At 38.3% G+C, this 25,677-nt stretch overlaps 1 protein-coding gene across 5 annotated transcripts in view; it reads left to right on the top strand.

Annotated features, from left to right (window-relative positions):
- NCOA2 (nuclear receptor coactivator 2) overlaps positions 1–25,677 on the top strand; it is a 188,765-nt gene that overhangs the window by 86,014 nt on the left and 77,074 nt on the right. Inside the window, exon 4 of one of the 5 annotated variants that reach the window (XM_085053012.1) lies at positions 11,955–12,052. The exons of the other annotated variants lie outside the window; for them this stretch is intronic. The gene's annotated coding sequence lies outside the window, so the exon portion shown is untranslated. The remainder of the gene's footprint in view (positions 1–11,954; positions 12,053–25,677) is intronic. 5 annotated transcript variants of the gene reach the window in all.

Below are 25,677 nucleotides of genomic sequence, written 5' to 3'. Positions count from 1 at the left end.
GCTCTTTCCAAAATTCTTGCACAAGATTGTTCTGGAAAATTCCTGTGGTGTCCTGCTACCACAGACCTAGAGTCAGTAACTTTTTCTCCTTTCGCACCCAGGAGTATGTTTAGATTCTCTGTATTTTTACAGAGCTAACATCCATCATGCTTTCTCATAGGTTTAACTGAGGTTTAAGACAGTACCTGACTGTTACAGCGTCACTGTAAGTTGCAACCTGAATCCAAAAGGCAGAATGCCTGATGGTACCCGCATGAATACACCTGGCTTACTAAATGACCTTGAATAGGAAATGTTATGTCTCTGTTCATCCTGAGATCTATAAACTTGTGATAATAAAACATATATCCACCTTTGCAAAAGCTCTTTGAAATCCATGAGTAAAAGGTATCCCATAAGGTCAAAATATGAATTATTTATTGCTACATGACATGCACAGCATGCAGACTGTAAGGGTATAGATATCTTGTCTGTTCCTTTTTCCCCTGAGAATAAAAGTCATACCTTCAGAGCTCTAACTTAAAAAGAAATATTCATTGTATGAAATCTAATACAATTTTATGTGTATGAGTGTGTGATAATACTGAAACTTTGGTTTCTCCCAGGAATTGGTTTCATGTGTGAATACCCAGCTTCCTCTCAGAGGTGCAAATGTAGTTTTCAAAATAATAAATATTTTTAAAATAAAGAATGAATATGAGAAGACTTGAAAGAATAGTCAGAGGTGAAGCAAAGAAGTTTTGGAGTAAACAAATTAGAGTTTCATGGCATCAAAACTGTGGTAAAGTTACTACAGGGTGAGAGATTACTTGACGTCCAAGTGATTGTTAGTGCTTTTAGCCATTTGTTTTCTAATTGGCATACCAGCAGTGTGCTTTAAAAGAAACTGATTTTTCTTTTAGTATGTCTCCTATGATTTTTGTTGTAGGTCCTACTTCTCGTCAAAAAAGCTGTGTTCTGTGCTTACTGTTTACATTATTTATTTTATTAATTTAGGTATGTGTTATGTATGTGTCTATACATAGCATGAGTATATATATATGTATAGGTAGATAGAAATATAAAGCATCCAGAGAGCAAGAATAGGCATGTTGCAAGAACAGGTCTCCACACTTCAACATGGACATTTTCAAATGTACTTGGAAATCAGCAGGCAGCTAGCACAGGTTTTGTAGAACTGCTATGCATGTAATTGCTGACATATGCTACTTTAATAATTGGGTTTCCCTATAAGAGTTTTGGCCTCTGAAAGAGTGCAAGGAATGGTCTTCAGTGAAACACACTTAAATTACCTAGAAATGAGATCTGTGACATTAGCATAAATCTCACATGCTTGGCCTGTAATTCAAGTCCAAATATTAGGTCAAATTTGTATCCAGCTAAATCCAAAAGAGCTTTTAACTATTTTGGATAGGCAGACTTCCTAGTGCTGACAATAGAGGCAAAAAGGTTCTTGCACAGATTTTAAAACTCCTTGGGGATTACAGACTCCTGGATAGGTTTGTTTCTGTACTGCACTTTTGAGTAGAGGGCAGTTTTACAGCTGAAGTCATGTCTAGTTGAAAAGACTGGGGAACTGCTACTAGAAATCAGACTGTGATGGAGAAGGGAAGCAGTGCTATTCCCAAGTATGATTTTTTCAGAAAATTGTTCAAAGAAAAATTGCTTTTACATTTTGATACATTTGGGTTCGAAGACTGTACTTCTAGACCATTGTAAAGTGTCTGGTTAAAAGGCACCATCTGTTTGGAAGTGTTTCTCTTTTTGTTGCCTTCCATATTGGTTCTCTTCCATTACACTTTAGGCATTGTTTTGCATGTTCTTTGTATTTATTGGATACTTTCATCTAGCCCTCCTCACAGCTGTAGAATCTGAGGTCTTGGCTAGTCTGATTTTCTTATCTACCCACCACTCTTATTCTTAAGAATGCTGAGGTACTGCAGGCTATATAAAGGTAATTCATCTGTATAAATTTACATATAGCACAAATATTAAGTGAGTTTGATGTATTAGAGGTTGCAGGGATACTGTGTCATGGAAACTTCCTAAGAACCTAAATGGGTACCTTGTCACTTCTTTCTCCTTATCCTTCTCAGTAATCTCCGTTGCAAGTATAAATGTGTCAATACCCAGCTCAGTATTTCCTTTGCTGCTCTTGCCCCTTGTATTATGAAATATTTAAACTCATAAAATAATGTTGAGACCACAGAATTTTTTTTTTTTTTTAAACCGCACTTTAGCAGAGAAGAACAACATTGCAGACAGGACCTGTAGTCTTGCATTACCTGGTTTTCTAAAGTTGGGGTATTTCAAATGACCCTGTTACTTAATTTCCAGTACTTCATTCCCTGTTTCCACTGGGGGCTCTCCACTGTTGCTCCTCTCAAAAAGTGTTCTCACACGTGCCAACTGTATATGCATATGTGTAGTATTGTACAGCCAGTGTATTCAGAATTGCATTAAATGCAAAGTCTCCAGGCAGCAGGTAATTTAAGAAATTGCATCTCTCTTGGCTGATAAGGACATAGATTTGCCTTTCTTTATTGGTTTCTTGACATTGTTTGTAAAATTTATTTTACTGTAGATATCTTTTCCTCTTGATCTGGAAGGACTTACATTTCTGGATGGTCATCACTATATGTTGCACCCCCTCCCATGTAAAATTTAAAAAATGGAAAATTTGTTGGTTTTTATTTCCCAAAAGCCTTTCAAAGAAAAAAAAACCCAACGTTCGAGCAGCCCCCTAATTCTTTAACTTTCTTTGAGCAGTAACATCAGCAAGCAAATGCAGCATCAAACACGCTTATCAATAGAATCACACCAGTTTGAGAACAAAGCTCCCTTTAGTGTTAATTCATGGCCTCAGTTCACTGAAATTACATTGTATCCACTCCTGTCAGGCTTTTTGCCTGGGAGTAAAGTGATTGTCCCTGAACTCTGGCTCTGCTGAATTTGGTTGGAAGTATTTGCAAAAATCTGAGTGGCTGTCAGAGTGTCTGTGTAGCTATTCCTAAACAATAACATCCAAACGCCGCAACTCCCGTAGAGTCATGGAATCATGGAATAGTTTTGGTTGGAAGCGACCTTACAGATCATCCTGTTCCAACTCCCCTCCATGGACAGGGACAGCCTTCCACTAGACCAGATTGCTCAAAGCCCTATCCAACCTGTCCTTGGACACTTCCAGGCATGGGGCATCCACAGCCTCTCTGAGCAGCCTGTTCCAGCATCTTGCCACTCTCATAGCTAAGAACTTGTTCCCAGTATCTAATCTGAACTTGCCCTCTTTCAGGCTAACGCCATTCCTTCTTGTCCTGTCACTGCCTGCCTTTGTAAAGAGTACCTCCTCAGGTTTCCAGTAAGTCCTCTTTAATACTGGAAGGTTCTGTAAGGCTTCCTGGAGACTTCTCTTCTCCAGACTGAGCAACCTCAACTCTCTTAGCCTGTCTTTAGAAGAGAGGTGCTCCAGCCCTCTGATCATCTTCATGGCCCTCTTCTGGACTCACTCCATCAGGTCCACACCCTTCTTAAGCTGCAGGCCACAGAGCTGGATGCAGCACTCCAGGAAGGGTCTCAGGAGAGCAGAGTAGAAGGAGAATATCACCTCTCTTGACCTCCTGGTCACATATGCAGTAAAGAGAAAATGGGCCTTCCTGTGTCCAGGACCCTACATGGCTTTATCGTTCAAAATTGGCATTGCAGCGTCATCTGTAAATCAGTTGATAAAAATGCACATCACGGAACAAAGTCGCAAGATGGTCTTGAAATTCTGCTCAGCAAGTAAGGCTGGATTGCCTCTGGACAACGGTAGTGGCCATACACTTGGAGTTTAGGGTGGCCCTCTAGGGCCATCCTGCTTTTCAAGTGGAGGTGTAATTTGGAAACACAGAGCACATCAGTTCTCTTACAGTTGCTGTGATTGTGTTGGGTTGGGGTTGAATTTCTGACTTTTGAAAGCAAAATATGACTTTATGTTGAGATTATTTCAAATCATCTCTGTCTTTGCTGTACTGCTGTTAAAACTGCTAGCAAAATGTTCTCTTTGAGCCCTTTCTGTCTTGATATGTTACATGCCCTGCCTATTTTCTCTTTAGTTTTGGGGAAGAAATTGCACAGCAGAAAGAACAGCTAATTTCAACTTGGCTAATTTCTTCTCAAAAGGATATTTGCTTCACTCAAGACAAATGGCTTAAACAATGTTATTTATTATTACGTTATTAACTTGAAACTTAGAAAGTGTAGGTTCTTAAGATCCTGGGATATGCAATTTGTAAAAATTTAAATTACTTGTAAGTCCCATATTAAAGGTTATTTGCTAATGGTTTTAAGAAATAGTCCTGTGAACTGTCAAGTACTGCTTTTTCAAGATGAGTCATGACAGCCATGTGTTTGAAAGATAAAGATGGGAATCTCTTTGCCAAAAGGAAAGCAATGAAATAGCCATGTATTTTTCCAAACTTGACTTTTCTCCTCATTTAACTGAGCTTGTATCTTCTTGTGCTTCAGCACAACATGCTCAAGTGCAGTCTTTAAGAAAATGAAATGTACTGTCCATATCCAAGTTGATATTTTTGTTAAAGTAATACTTTAGAGATTGCTTTTGTGGAAAATGTAAAGTGCGTAAACTGGTATGGGTCACAAATTTTACACTGAGGGAAGACCTGTCAGCCCTGCTATTTGCAGTTGACAGCAGTTGTAATATGTCTGCCATCTATTTTCAAAGACTGTGTTTGACTTTTTCATATTGATGTACAATATGACATGAATGTATGCAGGAGTCCTCAGGATGGGACAGGATTTGCTATATGTTCTAAATATAGCAGATTAAAATGGTCATGTTGTTCTGCTTCTGAGCTTTTCCCTTCAGTCTTGCATATGAACCTACATTGCAGCTGATTTTAGGGACAACCTAGTACAAAGTAAAGTTGTAAATAGATTTCTGTTTTGAAATTCAGTGTGGTGAACTTTTTAAGACTTAGCAGTAGGCCCAAGTTCTGACATGTTTCCTCTTATCATAGGCTTAAATATTCAGCGCTAACCACACTGGGGGTTTTTTGAGATTGTGTTGCATTCCTGCTCAGAAGTAGATCTCTGTAAGAATTGTCTTGTTTCTACTGCAAATATTTACCTGCATACCTAAATTTTATTGTGTCTTTACTTAAATGAAATTAGTATTGTCTTACATGCTTTAGTGGTGTCGTTTGTCATTACTGCTACTTGTAGGAAACCTGCACTTTTGTCTGATAAGTGAGCAAGTCTGGTTTCTGTTAAACACATGTCCAACATGTTAAATATTTCTTAATACCCTGCATTCAATGATTGCTGTTGAATTATAACAAATAAGGTTGTTTTTTTCCTCTTTTATTCTCACAATTCGAAGTTTCTGAATTTACACAATACTAAAGTTAAAAGCCAATTTTGTCACATCTACCTCATTATAAAAAAGAACACAGACCAATTATCCTGAAGTTGATATTAATTTCATAGCAGAGTATTTAATTATTTTATTGTAAGTCAAATTAATTCCAACTGCTTCTGCTTTTCCTTTCACTTTTTGTTTCATTTGATATGCTGCGGTCTCTGGCTTTTGGTTTTCTCATCAAATAGTGAGCTCTTGTAGTTCTCAGGAGTGTTAGTGCTTGCATTCATTTAAGTTTCCTGCTTCTGTCTAATACTGATAGAAATTACCACTTGAAAACTCTCAGTAGAAAACCTAACTTCCTTCAGTTTCTCTTCTGTACCTCATCTCATCAACTGATATTTTGGATGTTTAATAGCACCAAAATTTGGAGCATGACCCTGCTTTACTGTGTACCAGATTCTGAGTGGTTCAGGCAAGAGGTCAGTCCTCAATGTCTGCTGTTCATCATCACCATTGACCACTCAGTGTCACTAAGTGCTGCTTCGGGTGCTTGTAAGATTTGATGAGGGTGGGTGATGCAACATTAAATTAGCTTATTATTTCTTCTCATGTTTGTAAAGAGCAGCTGTCCCTGTGTTCCAGTTTCTCCCATGTGACAACTAATTGTAATCAGTAGCATTTCTCTTCTTCAGTGAGGTCTCTTGGAAGGATGTGAAAGTCTAGAATTTCAGGATCTGCAAGACACAGTCTGTGCATTTCCTCCTTGCTTCTTATGGGAGCTGGCTTTTCAAATGCAAGGCAATGTCTGCAAGCCACTAGCAGTTAGAAGACTGCTGAACATGAATGAGACATGAGATTTTTATGACTTCCTGGGAAATGCTAGTTTTCTCTTAGAAAAGAGCTCTAGATGCAGATACCTGAGTATTCATCACCAGGTATGGCAGAATAATTTGCCATATCGTGAGCTAAAAGATAGAGGTCCCACTTGCATTAAACAATAGCAACTTTCTCTTTCAAGGGAAACACAGGCAATGTATCAAATCTTGCTGAGTTCACACACTGTTGCTGTTATGGCCAGCTGGAGTGTTACACTGTTCTGTCCTGCCTGGTTATCAGAAACCTTGAAATTTCACCAAATTATTTCATCTTTAATCCTCTATCTTGATTGAGTCCTATGATGTCGTTTAGAAATATTTTGTTTACAGATAAGACTATATGAAAGAAAATCTACCTCATCCTTGGATTAATTAGTATGGTTTTGTTCTGCTATTAATAATAAACATTTTCTTGTGTGACTTTTATCTAGTTTAAACTTTTGTCTAATTCAAATCTCAGACATTGAATCTTGCCAGCAGTCAGTCTGCCGATTTTGGGAACCTTTTACTATTAGAAGTCCTTAAAAGTTCTTCTGTTTTGAAATGAGGTGAAATAAAGAGTTTGAGCTGTTTAAAAATATATTCACTGGAAGGCACATTCTGTAGAGCGGAAAGTAATTTCTTTTTATAAAGTCTCAGCCTTTTCATAACTTAGCTATATATTGTTAAAAATGCATGGTAGCACTAGATGTTATTACATTTATGTACCATATTGTGTTGATACAACATTTTTTTCTATTCTGTAGTATTTCCATTTTGGTTCTGCTTTTCTCTGCTTGCTCAACTTCCTGTGCTGAGTTCCTCTCGTGTACTGTCAGCACAGATGGAAGCAACTCTTGGTCTTGAACTTTTGTCTCTGGGTTGAGGCCCATTTCCACCAGAGAGCACCTCTCTGTATACAACTCATAGAGAGCACTGGCAAGCACCCTGCTTCAAAGGCTCTGAGCAGGGGGATAGCAACCTTTTTTAGTTTGCAGGAGAAAGAGCTGAGCCAGGAGCTGACCACTTCCAGATTGCACTGAAAGAACCCCTTTTTCTTCTCTTGTATCCCTTCTGTAATTAAATGCAAAGGAGTGAAGCAGTAGAGATAAAAAAAAAATCCTCATCAACCATTAGTCTAAAATTTCAATTAACCGTAGTCATCAAACTTGTCTTAAAAAAAAAAAGAGCACAATTGTCAGTGGACATGCCCATACAAAACTTAATTGCTATATATGGCATGCACCTCGGTCTTGAATTCTTCTGTTAGATATTGCAGAAACTTGCACATGGAATGCTCTGAGTGGATGGCTGGGTGCATGTTTATGAAGTTATGAGAGCCTTGATGAGCTGTCTTCAAGAAACATGGACTTTTCGTACTACAAAGAGAAGTAAACTGCAATATCTAAGTGGTTGAGAAAGGAGGGAGTGTCTGTTCATTGCCCTCCTATGGACAGGAATCAAAAGGCTCTTAGCATTGTAGGTGTATGTACTGCTAATACAGAGACTGACTGTGAGCAATGCCAGATATTACAAATTCCAGTGGAAGTACATTTGATATAATTCCTGTGCCCTTCAAGAGGAGATGCAAAGGTCAGAAAAGCTAGATTTATCTGCAGTATCCTATTTATTTTTCCTCAGCTGGTAAAAGGAAAAATCAAAGTTTTCAAGTAGTGGTGAATTAGGAGCTTCTAAACTGATAAAATGTCAATGTTATTGACTTGTAAGTCAACAGGTTTTCAGTTTTGACTTGAAAACCCAATGTTTTTGTTGGTGTTCAGATAGAGGAGTTTAAAAAAAAAACCTAATATTTGAAAACTGTATGTGTGCTTCTACATTCATTGAAATGTAACACATGTAAATCATGGTGCTGTCTTTGTTCTTGATCTGAGCAGTAATATTCTTACTGTGCATCTTAGCAGTCAATCTGAATAGTTTCTGGTGGTTGTTCTCTATGCTGGTGCGGTGCCTTTCCAGTCTTTCTCACAAGGAATACTTAATGCTGCCTAGTCAGCTTTCCTAAAAGTCAGTGGCCTCTTGTCTTGGATAACACTTAGTCAGTCAGGTTTGCAATCTTTCAAACACAAGTTTGAAGTGTCTTGCTATTTTGCTGTGTAAATGAGGGCTATTACTGTAGCTGTCAATTTGGGAACCCCTTTGGGTACTCCAAGCTGAGAGGATTGAAGGAATTATGAGGGTGGAATTGGATCCTCCTGGCTGTGTTATAGAGAGTGAGAGAAAGGACTGAAAAATTATGTTATGAGATTAGAAAGACTGAAAAGATGTTTTGAGATGGCTTTACCAGTCCTTGCCTGAGGTGTGGGTGTGTTAGGAGGGCAAACAGCACCAGATTGTTGTGGTATGTCCTGTCTGTGCCCGATTCACTCTTTCTTAAGAGAAAATAAAGGAAGAAAAAGAAAACATAAACTTAAGAGCACTGTGAAATGCATGCAATTAAAGCAGTGTTCAGTTTATCAGTTTCAATTATTTGGTCATGTTAGAACATAAATTCTAAATGTTTTAGTGGAGGTGCAGCTTTCCTGTGTCTACTGCAAAGGCACCTGTGGCTGGGCAAAGAAAACAAAGTATTAATGAGATATATTTCTTTGAGAAAACTTAGGTGAACTTCTGCTGTGTAAGATCTGTGTCTGATCCTAGCATGGAAAAATCTCTAATGCCAGAATTAGTTTTGAAGGTCACCTGCTCATCCTTAAATTAAGTGTGTGATTCCTGTGAAACTATTTAAAAGGTAGCAACAACTCTGTCATTAATTGGAAGCATGTATTCACTGCCCGATAAAGCCAAAGAGCCTTTCCTTCTTGCTGTTGCGTGTTCCCTTATCCCCATTCAGAGCAGTGTTTTCTGTCAGGAATATTTTTTCGCTCATTTCTTCTTTCTCTTTTTGTCTAGGATCAGTCTGTACATCACAGTGGGATGTTCCCTCTTCTGCATTAGCTTTATCTGCACACTGTTCTTCACTAAGCAATCTTTTTAACAACAGCTGTGTACTTTGACTCATTTTTAAGCCTTCCACTCCTATTTTATTGCTACAATGACTCTTTTCTGTTACCTCCTTTTTATTTACACATAACTCCTTAACACTGTGATTATTGTGTTTGTGCTCACCATATTATTTTGACTTTAAATTTATCATTTTATCATTCCTGTAAACATTAGCAGTATAGTTCTAGCTATGGTATCTGACTGGGATGCTCCCATTTTTTATGTTTTCCTTTGATTTGTATTTCACAAGTGAAGTATTTTGTGTGTGTGCGTTCTTGTGAAAGCTCATTTTCCTTCTGGTGATTGTGTGTTAATATATTTTCTTGAATATCAGAGATGCTCTCCATAATCTTCAGGTTTTGTCCCACTTGTAATTTCCCAATTTAAACAGTTTGCTTGATGCATCTTCTTTAGCTGAAATGGAAAATGCAGGTCAGGAAAAAAAAAGTTAAGATCGCAAAGCAGTTCCTGTTCTATTCAGCTAAAAGTTGTATGTAGCTCCAAATAATGTTCATTTTGCTTACGCTATGCAGTGTAGTGCTTTGAGATGGAAGGACATACTGAGAAAGGACAGGAAAAAGCCCCCTCAGTTTACTGTGAATGTATTTTTCTGCTGAATCTAGTCTCTTTACAGAACCAGATTATTTCTTCCTGGACTGAGGATCTTTCTCACAGTTTCCCATTATAGTATGGAAAAGGAAAGAGTAGAAATGGGATTCATGCTGCTGCAGAAGGGGCCTCATTCCCATTTAATTTTCAGCTCCTCTGCTGCAGAAAGGTTGGGCCTCAGCTTTGATCATAGTGTTGGAGCAGGTTTGCCCAGAGCCTTGGCCAGGGCTGCTTTCCTGAGTAGAGCTGTCCTTAGCGAGAGGGGTAAACAGAAAGGGTGATGGGGTGGCATTGGCAAAGATGGTATGTACAGGATAGCCACTATTTCTTCAGTTTCCATTTTGTTTTCCTGTAAGTACAACCACAGTCTAACACTGTTTTCCTGTTTCTGGAGAAACCGTAAGTTTATGATCAATGTTGTCTTTAAGGAGAATGAAGTGATGTAATGGGAAAAGATGGAAATAGAAGGAATCACAGAATATGCTGAGTTGGAAGGGACCCACAAGGATCATCCAGTCCAACTGCTGGCCCTGCACAGCACCATAACCAAGAGTCATATCATGTGTCTGAGAGTATTGTCCAAAAACTTCTTCAGCTCTGTCAGGTTTGATGCTGTGACCACTTCCTTGAGGAGCCTGTGTCCAACCACTCTTGGGGTGAAGAACTTCTTTCTAATATCTACCCTTAAGCAAAAGGAGGTAATTCTGTTTCTTGATCATATTGAAAAAGAGCAGGTACAAAGCTGCAGAAGTTGTTCTGCAGGCTTGACAATTATTTTACAGTGTTTCATCCACAGCTTTCTTAATAAGTTTGCAAATTCCAGCAATGAAATGTCTGGGTAAGGCTATGTCTGTGCCCAGCTGCACTGCCCAGTGCTGTCAGAGGTGGACAGGGCAGGTATCTTCATGCTGTGTCAAGGTAAATTGGGTGTCTTTATGCTGTGTCAAGGTAATAGTGAAATGGTGTGCTAGTGCAGGAGAGGAAAGGCTTGCTGTTTCAGGCTGTGAACTACTTTAGTGAAGGCAGGACAGAGCACTATCTTGTATGTGTACTTTGCCTTTTACGAGCAGGAAAACTTCTGAATGGCCTGCCTGGGGCTTGGCATTCAGGAGGGAACTCTGAAGCTAAAGCCTAGGTAGGCTCCCCCACTGGAAAGTGTATTTAAAAAATACTTAAGGTATTTTTCATGGTACTGAGTTAAAGCAAAATAAGTGATAGCACTTAAAAAAAAAAATAGAAGCACTGACACTGGAGTTTGTAGTGTGTATCATTTGTTATTTGTGCTTTTATGCATTTGCAGGAGAGTTGGGTGCTGGGAGGAGTTGAACCATGGGTTGTTGCTGAGAGAAGAGTATTTATTGCAGCAGAACTAAAATTACAGGCAAAAAATTAAAGTACTCTGGGGGGAAAAGAATAATTCTAGCATGCCAGATACTCAGTATTAAGCATGCTTAATATTCAGTTTAGTCTCATATGACATGTTTATGACTAGTGTGTGTGCCCCAACAAAGGCACTGCCTGAAAATGTGTTCGCTAATTAGTTTTGGTGCAAGAAGTAGAGAGAGCCCATATATTCCTCTTCCTCATCGACAGCAGAATTTGCTTTTCAATAGAGGAAGATGCAAAATGATTTCAAGTGTGGCAGGTTTGGGTTTCTCCAGGAGTCGTACACTTAAAATCAGCAGAAGGGAGGGAGGGGAGTTACTCTGTTATCATCAAGCTCTGCTAATGTAGCCCGGGTGCCACGTGACTGCAGAAAAGGCTATTATCTCAATGAAAAGGAAACTGCTTTTTAGAGCAGCAGCGGAACAGAAGCAGGAGGAATTTTCGAGTACTCCACCATGCTGGATTGTCAAAGGGGGATCTCTCTGATCAGCAGTTAGGGAAGGATTAGCGTGGCCAGTTTGTCAGCTGTCATTAGAAGCAGATGACAGAGATGATAAGCTGCTGTGTGCGCACGTCCTCACTCAGCATGTGCTTTGGTTTACATCAAGACATAACACTGGTTTGGGATAATGGAGAGCTGATATTTTTAAGGCTGTAAATTTACTGGTAATTGTCTCCTTTTTTTTTTCTTTTTCTTTTTATTTTTTTTCCCTTTTCCCCCTCTCGCTTTTAATAAAAAGCCAGTGTGATGGATGGGGGATTTATCTACATCTTGATCTGAAGACGCAGAAAAACTAATAAGATCTGCCTTCATCTGCAAAGGCTGCAAGACAAAAAGGTGTGTTTCTGAAGTGCTGTGACTTCATTGTTAGTTCTTTCTCTTTGCACGTATGTGTGCTCCTGTGTGTGCACCATAGGTGTCTGGATGTTGGGGGTGCAGGGGGCTAGTGGGGTGTTGGTTTGTGGGAGTGGGAGGAACAGCTAATTTCTGTTTGAGTAAGAGAGTTTAAAGACGATCTTTCTAAGTAACGATTGCAAAGAAATAATGTAAATTTGAGCCTGCAGTTTCTGTTGTTCCCTCCCCCCCCCCTTTAATGGCTACAGGTGTACTTGTGGTTGCCTGTGACAGTTTTATGGGTTTATGAGTCTAAATATATCTTAGTGCACAGGAAATATTTTTGTAAGCAAGTTTTCTGGCATCCAGAATAATACACAAACCCATCTATATTTTCCCACCGTCAAGAGGAGGTGGAGCCCGAGAGTGTCCTTTTCATTGCAGTAATTACTATTCAATATTCAGCAATTTATATGCACATGAAAAAGTACAGAGTATGTCAGAGTGAGACATTTTTGCAATAAAGCTTTCTCTTTCTGACCAAGAGCTTGAGTAGACAAAACACAGTGAAACATTGGTAGTTGTTATATAACTTTCTCTATTCTCTAATCTTAATAATTTTCTTTACAAGTACAGGATCCTGCAAACAGAATGACATTCAGTTAATCTTCAGACCTCATATTTATCTCATGGTTATGCATAATGATGTCATTAAATATCTTGGCAGTATTTACCTTTCTTTTAACCTTGGGAGGACAACATTTAATATTGCATATTAATTAACTAATACTATCCCCCTCAAAAAGGTTATTGGGAGTTACTTGTAGTAGAGTGAAGACAGTGCGCTGTCTCTCATGCTTGGGAAGTTATTGCAGGCTTGTTGACTTTATTTTCCTGTCGTACACTAAGCCCAGCATTTCTCTTTAAATCACAGCAGTAATACTAATCCTAGACCACAAAAAAAAGAAGATAAAATTAAGTGTTTGGATTTGTATAGGAGTGCTGGTTGTCATTTCTTTAGAAATTTGCCTTCTAAGTTAAGGGCAGGGTTGAGAAGATGCATATAATCAGTCATTACTGCAGTGCACTGGCATTTTGCTAAAAGTGTGTTTTCCCAGATTCATATTGAAATAGTGGTGGTGACTATCATGCTTAGAATCGGTTTAATAATTAACTAAATACATACAGGAAATGCCTTAGTTTATTTTATTTAGGACTTTGAAAAACTCATGCTACTTTGAGATAGGAGGGAGAAAGGAAAATATTATTGTTTTTTAAATTAATGTAGTTTGTGTTTGAAGAGACTATTTCATACTGTGAGGGCAGAGCCAGAAACGTAAACAAGTTTGCGCTATTTATTTACTTGTTCTCTTTTGTCTTGGTTTGATTATTTTAATTGCAGCATAGTAACATTTTGGTACAGAGGACTGGGGCAGGCGGTGCCGTTGAGCAGAGGCTGAGAGCCTGTCACGTTCACGGCACCAAATGTCGAAGCCACAAGAACAATGAAACTTCCTCTCTGCTTCTTGTGTTTTCTTCCTTTATTTCATTACAGAAGATCTAACAAGATAGTGGGGGCCGAGTAGTGCTTACTGATATGTTGCCACCTATGTTTTGTAGAAAAATAAATTTTTGCTGCTTGTACAGTCATTTTGATTTCCCTGATGCCTTTTAGGGTGTATTAAGGGGGGGAAATTAGGACAAAATCAACCTTTTGTGTAGACTGCGTTCTTCAGGTGGCTCTGTGTTCTCACAAAACTCAAGTTACGGTGTTTTCTTTCATAAGCAGTATCTTACAGAACTGTTGTAACTAGCATATATAAAACCTGTCATTGACAAGAGTAATTTTGTTTGCCTACTTTTCAAAATTATTTATGCTTCTGAGGTCAACAGGGTTATACTGGTAATGTTCAAAAGGTGTTGCTCTCCTTTTTTCTTCCCCCTGTTTTGTTGTCATCTTTGTAAGGGAAATTTCTAGTGCAAGGAAGGAGGGAATATATGACTGCATTGAAAAATATATCATATTGTTATAAAAAAACCCTTCTTGGAAAGTGCGAACTAGAGGTGTACTTTGAAATGTTTCTCTTCACTCCACAGTTCTTAGAATTATTTTTTATAATAAATGTCATTAGGAAGTCAACTGTCTGGTTAGATTGTACAGTGACATTTTATTTACTTATTTATTTAGACTAGTCATAGAAAAGAATTAGGAAAGATGTGAAAACAACCTCAATTATCAGGATCTACTTTATTAAGTAGAAGAAGTTTGTTAGCACTTTACTATGCAATAGCCCCATAATTGTAACAAGAAAGCTGAGTTAAGGACTGAGGACTGGATCTACAAGCCAAGCTGTTAGAGCTGAGTAAATGGAGAAGGGTGTTTGTAAGTTGATAATCACTGTACTTGTGAGGAAATCCCGATGGAGTCATCTTACTGCCTGCATTCCTCCTTAGCTTCTCTTACTGCTTATGTTCATCTGTGGCAGGCCTAGAAGGATGCCTCAATTGGACTAAAGATTATTATTAGCAGGTAAAGCTTTGGTCTCTGGAGGTGAGGTGTAAGATGTGAAAGGCTGTGTCTTTCAGAAGTGTGCTACTCTCAGAACCCAGCAGTCTGGGGCTGATCCCAGCCTAGTTTCCCTGGTAGCTGAAGGTGTACAGCAAGACCTTGGGAAGGGCTACTGGCGTTGTGAGGGTACAGAGCGTAAGGAACAGTGCAGGAATTGGATGAGAATTGTAAATGAAGACTCAACCCAAAAGTTTATGATAAATGCATTTAATTTGCAGTGTGTGTTGTACCTGAATCTTCTCTTTGTTCTTTCCATTTCATTTTCTCCTATGCATGCTGTCCCTAAACAAACTTCATCAGGATGCTGTACTGCTGTGATTTTCCATTCCTGATAGCATAGGCTGTTGTGATTGAGCAACACAAGATTCTCCTGAAGAAACTTGTGTTAGAACTGCATGGAATAAAATTATTTTTGGTCCTTTTCCTGAAGCTTTTCCAGGTGTTCAGTCCAAGTAGTCATAAATGTGTGTTATTTTTTGCCTTCAGGCAGTGTATTGCAGACTTCTGGTCAACTCCGTCTATGAATGTAGTGGGTGTTCCTCTCTTTAGTAATTATGTTCCATTACAATCCAAAACTAAAAATACTTGGAATAGACATTGATTCTTTCTTATCACTTGTGATTCTTCACCATAAACTGTTTCATTATTTAAAAAAATTAATTCCAGTTTATTTTTACAAAGATGATAAAATGGCTCATAATTAGCATTCAGCTTTAATAGTAGAGTAACCTTGTTTTCTGTGGGCTGCAGGATACAAGCATAGCCTTTTCAGGCCCATGGAGTGATTTACAACCTACAAAAGACAGAAATAACAGTTTGACATCTTCTTTTAGTAGAGTGGGAGGAAAATCGAAGCTTCAGTGAAGTCAGTGATAAAATTGTGATTTATTTCACTAGAGTCATAGCATCCCCATAGAACTGTTCAATTTTTTTACAGTGTCATTTCTGCTTTGGGGAGCTTATAGAGAACTGTTGTAAAGCTTATAGGGTGTTGCCTGTAGGCATTGTGGAGGCCAAAGGTATATATGGATTTAAGACGGAATTAGGCACCACTGAAGATAGGTTCAGAGGAGGAGGAGGCACAGCAACACTGCAGCTAAGCTTGTACCACTGATTGTCAGAGACAGAGAGGAGATATGGGAGGAAGGATCATTCTACAGCTGCCCTGTACCTTTTTCCAAGATACCTGCTATTAGCTTCCATGACAGAATAATCACTAACTAAATGCTTCTTTTGTTTGACTCATATGCATTTCTATGAATGTTTTATTTGGTCACAGGCTATATTCATATATGTGTGTGTATATGACTGCAAAGCTGGTGTTCATCAGATTTTATTTCTTGGGAGTTGACTAAGTAAAGCAACAACATTTTTATGAGTTTAATGCTTTTAAGTGCCTTAAAATGACAATTAAACTTTCATCTTCTTCTGTTACTGCTGGTTGCCATATTTTACTAAAGCAGATAAAATTAAGACCAACGTGAAATTTGAAGTTATTAGTAACTGTTATTCATGTTCACAGATTGGTTTTTAAACTCATGGATGTATTAAGAACATGAAGTTAATCATACTTTGTAAGTGTTGGCAAGACAACAAGACATGTGTGGCTCTGACATAATTTGGTAGCTTTAATTTTTGTGCTTAGGAACAATGTGTGTAGTTAGCACTTGCACTAGCTTTGTCAAGAGTTTAACATCCATCTAACATATAAATGTTTTAAGTACAAAACTGTAATTCTGTATGCTGGGAGGTGGTATAAGTATAATCTTTTATGCATGTAGCTGTACTCTCTCAAAAAGCATGTATTAAATTAGTTGCTCTTCCAACTTTAACAAGAAAAAAGCGTTTTCTACTTCCCAACTCTTACACTGCCGCTCCAGTATAAATGGATGATACTGGCATGCATACCAGTATCAGCAGGAAGCACCTGCTGAGGGAATCTACCTGTTCACACAAATATGGGATGGGAATAGAGGCCAAACTCCATCTGGTTTCTCCCATAACATCCGGAAACACATCCTTGCCACTAGGCACCCTCAGGGACCAGGGTCCAGGCAAGCCACCATAGGCTGAGTAGCACACTGAGTTTTCCAGGACAGACACTCTAAATGCATTTCAGAGGCAGAGAGGATGGGTAAGCCATACTGGCCACTGTACTGAAAAGGATGGTTTGGGTATGCAGTTTAAAGAACTGGTGCAGCATTCTGAACTTCTTGGGGGCACAGAGGACATCAAAGTGAAGTCAAATTCACCTGATAGTCAGCTGTTAAAGTTACTATGACTGTGGCCATTTGTGGAGCTGAGTACTACCCTTTGTTTAACTTGAATATAGGTATGTTTGACCTCAGACTATTGTTAACTTGCAACCTTCAGAAACAAATGAGCTTGAATTCTTGACTCTTGATTAGAAAGTTTATTGTTATACACTGTTAAAGGAAATGCATGCTTATGAAAGCATCTCACTATTATAGAAGGGAGTGTGGAGTATGTATCTGGTGTGTATATATGTGTGCAGTGGGTTATTCATTCACCATGATAACAATATCAAAATGTGTAGAAATATTATAGATAATGTTTAGGTACACTTTCTGCAACTGAGAGTTTTAATTCAGTGCCTGGCATTCAAAAGAATGGCCTGAAATTTCAAAATGCTTCCTAGTAATAGGTGGTTGGGTAGAAAAGAAAAATAAACCCTCTTGGTGCCGCAAGTATGTGAAAATTGAAAACATGAGTTTAATTTTTGATGAGGCACCAGAGAAGACACATAGAGTTGGACTTTCTGAAGTGCAGCAAGAGTTTCAGTAAGATTATGTGTTTTCAGTAACAGTATATACTCTGAGACTGAAGGAACATTATTTTCATGGGCAGGTTAGAGATGTGAAAGGGGCCCACAACATGAGCATCTCTTGCTGAAGTCACAGTCAAGCCTGGGTTGCACATCAATAGCACTTGAGTGGGCAGACATGCTCCTTGTGACCAGGAGGACCAACACCTCTCCAACTGTGTGAAGTCATTGAAACTCAGATTGATAAGTGATGGAACTCAAAATTCAAATCTGATAGGTTTAATACCTCTGTGTGTAGGTCATGTAACTCTACCTGTTACTGACTGTATACACCTGATGTGGAAACATGTTGTGTTTCTCTCTGGCTTACCTTTTACTTTTTGCTTTTCACCAGTACAGAACCATGTTTCCTGAGCTTTTTATCAATGGAATATGTTTCATCTGATGTAAACAGACTGGTGTTTGACAGGCAGTTAACTGGAGTGGAATCCTAGTGTAGGCAAGCCTACATTACAGAGATGTATAAATGCCTTTGTTTGTGTGATTGGTCATATTTTTCTCATTGCTAAGACAGGCATCTTGAAAATCGCACCAAACTGTATAGGCTTTCTGGTGCTGTAAGTAATGTACACATTTGTGTCAGTTATGAGATTAGAAAATGTGCCTGGATTTGAGTTTTTCCACAGTGCCTGTTGTTTGTGAGAGTTGTTCCATTCTTCCCCTCTCAAGTCTGACTCTCCCCTTGCTCTTTGGTGGTTTCTGGGGAGGAAAGTTGGTGTGGGAATTTAAGTGGACAAATAACAGTTTTGAAACTGAGATTGGCAGAGAAGATTCAGTAGGAGTTAAAATATGCTTAACACACTGTTCTAGAAGTATCATCAACTGGAAATGAAAGCTGTTTAAATACAAAGTTTCCTATAATATTATCCTTTTCTGTGTTGTTAGATTTGCTTCATTTGTCAGCTATGCTGTTCACAAAGTTTTATTTTAAGTCACAGTAGATAAGAAATACTGGGCTTCAAAATCAGTCTCATAAGTTGTTAATAATTGTGAACTGTAAGAGAAAAATCTAGATTAAATAAACAACTTTTGTGGGAATTTGGACTCCTTTTCCAGTGAAAATGCTTGCAGGCTTAATATTTTTTGCAGCCATAGTTTAATACTTATTAAATGCTTCATAGAAGGCTAAATGGATTTAGAATAACTTTTGTTTTGTTTTTTTAACTTAGCTACCTAACTAATAAAAACAAAAGGATGTAAAAAAAAGGTGCTTTCTTCTTCTGACATTTTTTCGCTGTTGTTTTATTAGAGCTTGGTTTTGCTATTCCTGGGCATATTAGAGGTGCTGACGTAGCCTAATCCATAAGCAGCTGAGTGAGTGGCTCTGTTAAGAGCCTTAGCCTATGGGAATACAGAAGGTAGGAGCCATCCTACAGTGCTGGGGTCAGTCTGGAGGGGTTTTGGCAAAGTCTCAAGCAGAACTGGGGGTTTCTTAGACCTGTGGGTTTGAGTAGCTGAGAAAAACCTTTTTCTCCTTCAAGATGTAGGTGGATTTTACAGAAAGTCATATTAAATTGCCCAGTCTGCAACACTGAACATTAATGTTAGCCATTTGTTTGATTGTTACAGCATGTGTTAAAGAGCTGCTGCTGCCCATTTGCAGCCTAATGTGTTTATTAGACGATCTTCCCAGTGGCATCTTGAAGTGTCTGTCAGGTAAAAAATTCATGAGCATTATTGGCTTTCAGGCTGCAAATGGAATATGTCGTCTTCTTTCTGTCTAATACACCACTCTAAAGCCATTACACAGGAGTAAGGGAAAAGATTGAGGAAAGAGCCTTCAGCTTAAAAATGTGAGTAGTAGGTGTTGCAGCCAGTTTTCAGTTCTTTTAGACATGGTCTCAATGGCATTTGCAAGTAAATTATGTTTCTTTTCTTAGTTCTAGTTTGTGGAGTTGAAGAATAAGGAAGAGTTAAGTAAATACTGCCATAAAACTTGTTTTAATGTTACCTGTGATAGGCTGTCTTTAAAACAGAAAGAACAGAAAAGATAGAAAAGGCTACAGGTACATGTCAGACTTTAGTACAAATCCTTTAAAGGTGACTTTAGGGGCTGCTATCACCTTCCTTGTAGAAACTCTGTTTTCTCTTTTCACTTTATACTGTATGGCTGTTGTAGGCTAGTAAAGGTTTTAGAGAGATTAATCCATGGTAAAAGTGGTAGTGCTGTTTTGAGAAAAAAAGCATACCCTTAAATAAATGAGTTTATGTTTTTAATGTGAGGTTGCCTTCACCAACCAAGATACTGAAAATCTTGTTTATTTTGGCAGATTGGCATTATTTTGTTTGTGGTTCCAGATGTTTAGTGGTGAAGGACAGCTACAGATAAGTTGGTTCCAGAACATGTGGCTTGCGTATACCAGGGATTCAGGAGGATGGTTTAATTTATCTGTAACTTTCTTTTCTGTCACATTTCTTAGCAGTGGATCTCTCACTTAAATCTGATTTTACCAGACAGTGCAGTCTTTTTTACCCTGTTCCTTTTATTTCCCTTGATTTTTCACCTCTTGATTTTTTATTCATTTTCAAACCGTTATTCACATCTCTCTGAATTTGTCAGAATACCTGTGCCAGGCAAGTTTGTGTGAGAAAAGGCTGAGCTTCCCCAAGTGCAGTGCAGGCTCAGCTCACTGGCTGGGGCTCTGACAGGTGCTGCAATGGAATGTGCTGGGAGTTAAAGCAACCCTTCCTCCTGAGCTGCTGTGACTGACCAGGGAAAGGTTGGTCTTAGACTCCAGTGGCCCCTCTCTCTGATCTGGTATCTTATCTTGCCTCCGACAGCAATTTCCTTTGGAGGCCTGGGAAAGTGGCTAGCAAGTGTTGCTTTCTTTGAAAGGGTTGAAGATTGCAGTGTGCATCAATACTAAATATTTTCCAATTCTGAAATGAAGCTGGTGAAAAAAGAGTTCATAAGCAGGAAAAAAGCGTGAAGGATCAGAATTTGCATGCGACTTCCAACTTTCCTCTGGCTTCTACCAGAATTAACGTTACACAGTACATTTGTAATTTTGAAACTGAGATAGAAAGCTTTCTAGTCATGGCAACTTCACAGGAAAAAAGGATGAACTATAATGGCTGTATGTTTGAGTAAACAATTAACCACAGAACTATAAGCTGCTTTTTTTTCAAATTAGCTGTAAGAGAAAATTTTTTGCCAAACTTTTCACTGACTTGGAGTATTTTTGGTCAATAAGCAGTATTTTTTATGTTTGTTACACAATAAAACATTGACTTTAGTAAATCACTTTGATATGTATCAGTTGTATGTACACTAGTTGTATGTGTTGGTGGGCTGGAGGGGTTGTAGTATGGTATTGCTACCTGATAGTCCATTATATGGTACTTTACCTTTTGTTTGCTACTTTTCAGGTTGAAATAGCAGCTTTGAAGGTGTAATCCTCATTTATTCTTTAACTGCATTTGTTAGGCTTATAATAAATCTGACAGTTTAACAGGCCTTGTTTGGAAGATGGCCTGCTCTGATAAGAGATAAAATGCACATTATCTTCTTCTACATTGACTCTGGATGATTAACTGAATTCACTGGTGCTGAGGATCAGTGTTGGAAGGCTTACTCTGCATGCCACGTTCCTTCATGACATTTGAGGAGTTGAAGAGATGTAGAAATTCACACAGGTGATTTGTGCTGGATTTTTTCCTGTCTCCCACTTCATGGGGCCTCTGTTTTTCTTTCCCATTTGAAAGATGGATGTTTACTATTACTTTATAATTAGGTTAAGTCTCTCTGTGTACTCCAACTTTAGCAGTTGCTGGTGGAGGATGTAAAGGAGGATGTGCCGTCACGACAAGAGCAGAGACTATTGTTTTATTACTGATAACAACAAGAACAAAACAAAAAAAAAAGAAAAGAAAAAAAAGAGAAAAAGGAATTTAAGCATATTTCAGGCTCTATTGTTTCAGTCTCCCAAGATCTGGTAGAAGCTGGTTAGGTGTCAATGAATGCAATTACTAATATGTGCTAGCCTAAAGTTTTTTAATTTAGTTTTTCAGTGTTTGTGATTTACATTTAGCAATTGGAATAATTAGCCAGTGCTTTTTAAAAGTATTTTGGATGCTTTTGCCTTGGTAATGAAATGGAAAGAGAAGGAAAATGCACTTCTGGTCTTAAATATAAATAGGAAAAAAGTATTATGTTACCTGAGATGTCCTGTTGATATGGGTCATCAGTTGGAGAGTAAAATTAGTTCTTTAGATATTTTTAGTAATAATAATTCTGATTCTCTAATTATCTCCTTCCTTGTAGGAAAATGCTACCATGAGTGTATTTATCTTTCCATTGTTCTATTGCTCATTTATGCCCAGTGGAATTGAAGCTTGAGTAGCATCTTAGTCAGCATTAGAAGTTGTTAGTTATTGTTGTAGTTTTGGTGTTTTGTTGGGGTAGGACACTTCAAAAAAAAAACATAATATATATGGAGTAGAAAAATCTGGTACCACCACTGAAGGCAAAATACCAATTCCTCAGTGGGATATTATGTTCGTATTTTGGAGTGCAATACAGCTCGCAAACAACTCACACAATGAAAAAAGGAGTGCCTGGTCTTGCATGACAATTCATTCTGCAAGATGTGCATTCAAATTCAAGACAATTTTTCTGAAAGTAATTGATTTAGTTCAGTATTTGACATATCATGATGCTATCATGATAACATTTTCATTATCAAGCAGGTTTTTATCTCCCTCTTCTCAAAGCAGTGATTATTGCTAATTTTGTTTTTACTAATTCCCAATTTAGTTAATCCTTTTTCTATGCCTTGCTAAACAACCCTTACCAACATTTTCTTGATTTTTGTATCAGAACACATACGGTAGAGCTGATATTACGTTTCCATTACTTCTAAAGTATTGAATGGATAGAACTGTTTAATTTCTTTATCTTTCTTTCTAAAAATTCCTGAAGAGATGTATCAAAAGATCAGAGGAGCAGGATGAATGCTGCTTTCTAACCTAAGGTAGTTCCCTTAAGGGGAAGTTTACTGGAGTAAAACTTTGAGTCGCTGCCTTGTCATTCTACGCATAGTGTCTTTAGTTTTGAATTGTCATGTTTCCTGGAAAAATTCATGCTTCCAATGTGGGACTTTTATTTTCTGATCTGAGAAGTTATATGAGTGGTTCAGGAATATAGGAATATCTAGAACAGCTTTAGAAGTTCCTAAGTTATGTTGTTAAAATATTGAATGATATAATGTTATGAATATGTGTGTAGTATAAAACTGTTGGTAATAATAACCAAGACATTTTGATATAGATAAATTAATATGTATGGAGTTAAGGCAGAAACTATAAAAAGCATTATAAGCAATTTAGCTACTTCTGACTAACAGATGTTTATTTTTGTGTCTAAAATTCAGCTATTAATTCAGTGAAAATTCATGACATTTTCCATTTCTTGCTTGGAAATTTCCTAGGGACCTGCTCCTTGGTACTATATGTGCCCAGAAATACTTTCTTCTGAAAAATGTGGGTTCAGTTCCTTGCTTCTGCCACATTAAATTTGTAGAGGTACCTAAACCCTCTAGAGTTCTTCATCTAGTCGTATGCATTGGTCTTGATTGTGAATTAGCTCATGGAAAAATATGTGAAACAGCTGATTTCTTTTTAAAAGACATGAAGAAGCTGGGAGAGTGCTCACCTCTTTGAATCTTTAGAGTCATTGCTGAGAAATGGGAGATGGAGCTTTGCCACCCTCCTCGGCCTAAGGGAGTTAAACCTCAACCCTTGTGTCTTAAGACAGTGTTTGAACTACTTACTGTTGAGTTTAGCGGTATAGACTGCACCCCTAAAGTCTGCTACTGCACTGCAAGAGTTAATCAGCCTTGTCCTCTTTGCTTCATAAACATCCAGTTTTGGCAGGCAGATAGCCAGGAGGCTGTCGTGCATGGTGGGAAATACAGGCCTGGGAGCCCTCTCTGTAGAGGAAACTATTTCCGTTGCCCAGTTTCTGGCTGTTTTAGTCAGTAGATAGTATTACAGAAGGGTCTATCCACACCACCTCAAAGTTGATCCCTCCTCATTTCTCCTAACTTGGGCATGGATTTTAGTTTCTGAATTCCAAAAGAATACCAGAACTTTTAACTATCCCAGTCAGCCCCTAAATCCCTAGGGAGACAGGGTTTGGTGGCACTTTTTTTTTTTTTTGGTACTGTGTGCTGGATACAGATGAGTGACTTTCATTTTAGCCTTTGAGATTTTTTAGATTGCTTCAATATCATCCATCCAGCTCTCCACTTTCCAAGACACTTAACTCTAGATTTTGCATTCTGCTGTGGAGCACAGTCACCTACAACACAAAGGTGGCCTATATAGATCTTTGTGGTATAGAGCACGATTTTTAATAAGACATAAGGTAGAACAGAAAGCAAACATGGTAGTAGGTGGTATATTTCCAGAAATAATTTATGATGAGTGAAAAAGAAATGGGTAACTCATTCTAAGAATAAACGGATAATGCTTCTGAGAAAAAGATGTAATAGCCTGTAAGTGCAAACAAAATAAAATAAGTACATACATTGTTTAGAACCATTTACTGTGTTTAATGAGGAGAAAAGGAGGTGTAGATACCACTTTTGTTCACTTTAATACAGAAGAATTAAGTTTAGAGTTTATGGTGGGAGATGAGTTTTAATGCGTCCTCTAAAGGCTGATACCACAAACTTGGTGGGATTGCTTTAGAATCAGTGTGAATGCAAGAAGAATTGGTTTATGCAGTGGTGGAACTACTGGTGGAACTTCAGTGCCAACAAAAATAAAACCTCTCTTTGAAGTAGGTCTGACCGAGTAGGTGGGAAAGCTGTCAGTAACAGTTTCTGTATACTTTCTTGGAGAGGGAGTTGGAGGGTGGTGTCCACCCTAAATGCTTACCTTCTTACTACTTGGGAGGGGAGGGGAGTGAGAAGATGACAGCTGAAGGTTTGACAGGATTTCGTGAATTGTTGTGCTTGCTTTTCTCAAGAAAAATAGCTAGCTGACTTACATTTCTCAAGAAGTACTTGGAAAGCATAAGAAATTAAGGGATTCCCCAGCCTAATTGTTCTTCTGAACTTTAGGTTACCATCTGAGTCTTGATCAGAGATCAGATCTTGGGAATGTACAGCTTTCATCATGCTGATGATTTTTTCTCACCTTGGTCAGTGAAAAATTTAGTCATTGAAAGAGAGCCGCAAGGACAGTTCCAGCTCTCCTCTGACAAACACAGCTTCTCTTTAAATATTGTCAGTTTCCTTAATAGTATCTTGTTCTTCCTTGGAGCTCTTATTTGTGATTCTTGTGAAATCGAATATTTTCAAGAAAGTGCTTAGCTGGTCATCTACAAGTGTATAGTTCTACTCCAATACTTGGATAAATTTGGCTGTGTATGTCTGCTGGGGCTAGGAATCAGTGAAGACAGACAGTTGTGAAGAACAGCCAGTGTCACAGACCACACAGGAGACTGCGGTAGATGTTTTGTGCTCTGCAGTGCGGTTGGCCAAGGTGTGGCTCTGCGAGTGCCCTGATGAGGTCACTGGGAGTTCTGCAGCAAGCACAGAATGATGGAGGTTGTGATGGTGCATCTGCCCTTTGGGAGTTGTGTCTGCCCTGCCACAGAACCACGGCCGCCTTGTTCTGCTTACAGTGGGTTCTTCTCAAAATAATGGCAGCATGTATGTACATGTAGGTATACATATGCATGTGTAGACTCAGTAGAGAAAAAGAGAATCCAGATATTTTTCAAATATAATTTGATACCATTTATGCTGAAGACCAGATGCAAGCTATATGTTACAGGCATGATACAGTCTTTTTCATAGAATGTGACCAGTATCTGGAAAAAGGAAAATTACTCCACTCTCTGCTCAATGGTTAAAATAACACTGAGATCAGATCAGTTGGTCAGAGTATGGTGTTAACAACATCAAGGTTGTGGGTTTGATCCCTGTACATGCCATTCACTTAAGAGTTGGACTCAATAATCCTTGTGGGTCCCTCCCAGCTGAGAATATTGTGTGAGAAAAATATTTTCAGGAAAAAGGAATTATTTTAATTTTTTTTTATTTTTTTTTTACTTTTAATTTAGGGAAATGTTAGGTGATGGTCAGTTCTGAATCTGAGATGGCTGGAACTCTCCATTTGCTTGCTCAGGTTTCAATTATTAGCCTTTCTCAGTGTTAGCTGCTTGGACCTTAGTCTTTGGCTGTTTCTGCCAATATCTGCAAT

This window comes from Lichenostomus cassidix, chromosome 2 (assembly GCF_008360975.1).
Source record: "Lichenostomus cassidix isolate B80296 chromosome 2, HeHo_3.0, whole genome shotgun sequence".
Classification (NCBI taxonomy): domain Eukaryota; kingdom Metazoa; phylum Chordata; class Aves; order Passeriformes; family Meliphagidae; genus Lichenostomus; species Lichenostomus cassidix.
This window is presented reverse-complemented; position numbering and strand designations above follow the sequence as displayed.